This window comes from Petaurus breviceps, unplaced genomic scaffold (genome assembly GCF_028583685.1).
Source record: "Petaurus breviceps papuanus isolate PSGF00001 unplaced genomic scaffold, PetGlider_PUasm1.0 90895, whole genome shotgun sequence".
NCBI lineage: Eukaryota > Metazoa > Chordata > Mammalia > Diprotodontia > Petauridae > Petaurus > Petaurus breviceps.
In genome coordinates, this window is record NW_027187372.1 from 18,521,034 (window position 1) to 18,523,392 (window position 2,359).

The window sequence follows — 2,359 nt, forward strand, 5'->3', positions numbered from 1 at the left end:
TGTGATTATTTTATTCTTCAAATTCACCCTTTTTTCACAAGCCATTATATACTAGGTATACTAGCTAGTGTGAAAGCTTTTAGCTTAACTGTCTAAATTATATATACTCACACCACTTACCTTTAATACCAAATTGTGACCAGTCATCTAACAGTAGCACAAAGTTTTTAACCTGTCCAGCCCATAGGTTTATGTTGTGAAATGTACGACTCAGATGTATCTTAATGATGATATGTTTGAAATATATTTTTAAAACAACCAGTCATAAAAACGTGAAGGCAATTTAAATAGTAACATGGCACACATCTGCAACAGACCTTACAAAACAGATTTTAAAATGCTTATTGTAAACAGAGGATAAGAGTTCACTTGCTTAGATATTTGAAATACAACTTTATTTTGATCTAAACGAAAAGGGAATGGGAATGACAGTAACAAACAAGATTCACCACTGAATATTGTGATGGGACTGCAGCAGTCTTATATTTGAAACTCAAGGGGACGTAATCGCGGTCCAAAACAGCTAAATATGCAGGTCCAAAATATGAATTATATTTTTTAAACTGCTACATTCACTCCAAAGCCCATTCATTTCCTTCAGCATCCCAAAGATTAAGCACATGTTCTGCTCAGGTATATAATAAAGTGGCAGACATGCTGCACCACTGACATCACAAGACCTCTGACGCTGGGCTCTAGCTTCATTCCCTTACAGGTCATCATCTTCATGAGGTAGCGCAGTTGTCTGAGCAATCTGTAAGTCCTGCTCATACTGTGCTGCCAGTGCTGGGCCCATGACAACCTCTGGAGGTGCAAGATCAGGCATGGCAACAAACTCCAAATTAGGGTCTCCAATAAGTTTTCTAGCAAGCCAATGGAAGAGCTTCTCAAAGTTGTAATTACTTTTGGCTGAGATGTCATAGTACTGGAGATTCTTCTTCCTGTGGAAGACAATTGATTTTGCCTTGGCTTTTCTGTCCTTAATATCCACTTTGTTGCCACACAACACTATAGGGATATTTTCACATACTCGTACCAGATCTCTATGCCAGTTCGGTACATTCTTGTAAGTAACTCTTGATGTTACATCAAACATTATATTGGCACACTGAGCTTGGATGTAATAACCATCTCTCAGACCACCAAATTTCTCTTGGCCAGCTGTATCCCATACGTTGAATTTAATAGGACATCTGTTAGTATGGAACATGAGAGAATGGACCTCAACACCCAGTGTGGCTACATACTTCTCAAATTCACCAGTCAAGTGACGTTTTACAAATGTGTTTTTTTCCATTATATCCATCTCCAACTAATACAAGTTTGAACTGCACTTAGGGTTCTCCTTGGGTGGCCATAGCAATGGTTCTTCCAGAAGCTTCTCTGTCTCTGCCTGACTGAATGATTAGAAAAAAAAATTTAATGAAAACAATTAGGCATTATTTTCCTCTCTTAATGTTTCATTTTAATTTAGTGATATCTAGATTTTTTTCCATGGAAAGGCTGTATCCATAAGTCAGGACTCAAGATATCTTATTAATTGTATTTGTTTGTCATGATGACTATCTTTCACAAGATATCCAGAAAGCCAATTAATTGCTAAATAGAGCATCTTCATTATTAAATGTCCACATTTCAAAATCCTTATTTTAGCTAGATTTTTTTTTTATTCATGATGTAGTCATGAACTGCTGTATTCTCTTAGGACTCAAGATATGACTATAAGAATTATCATGTGAATTGTAGACTACAATATGTTATATATGCATCAAAGGAATCTTTTTAGAAGGAGTAAAGTATCAAGAAGTATTATATTATCATTTTCAGCATAATGAAGAGCAAAATGTATTTAATGGAAGACAGATAAGGTCAATTAGCAGGTCATTTCTTCTTAGGTAACTTTTTTTGAAAATAGATTTATTTTGCATTTATGAGTTATATCAATTAATTATTTCATTTGTTCTTTTCTTCCAACTTTTTTTAGGGGGGGGCAGGGCAATTGGGGTTAAGTGACTTGCCCAAGGTCACATGGCTAGTAAACGTTAAGCTTCTGAGTCTGGATTTGAATTCAGGTGCTCCTGACTCCAGGGCAGGTGCTCTATTTACTGCGCCACCTAGCCACCCTTTCTTCCAACTTCTAACTCTTACCATTTAGCATGTATTATAAATATAGTTGCATCTATTAAAACTATTCATCTAATTTATAATTCTTTTTATCAGCTTCTACCTATTATATTTTCTCTCCTGTATTAATAAAAGTAGACTAAGTCTTCAGAGAATAGCAAAACCTGAGTCACTTATGATAATTTCTATTGAAATGGAAAGGGAAAACACAACTTTAGATAAATAAACCAGTCAA

At 35.3% G+C, this 2,359-nt stretch overlaps 1 pseudogene; it reads right to left on the minus strand.

The window, feature by feature from the left end:
• Nucleotides 1-709: 709 nt before the first annotated feature.
• Nucleotides 710-1,358, minus strand: LOC138150902 (GTP-binding nuclear protein Ran-like; annotated as a pseudogene).
• Between the last annotated feature and the right edge of the window lie 1,001 nt (nucleotides 1,359-2,359).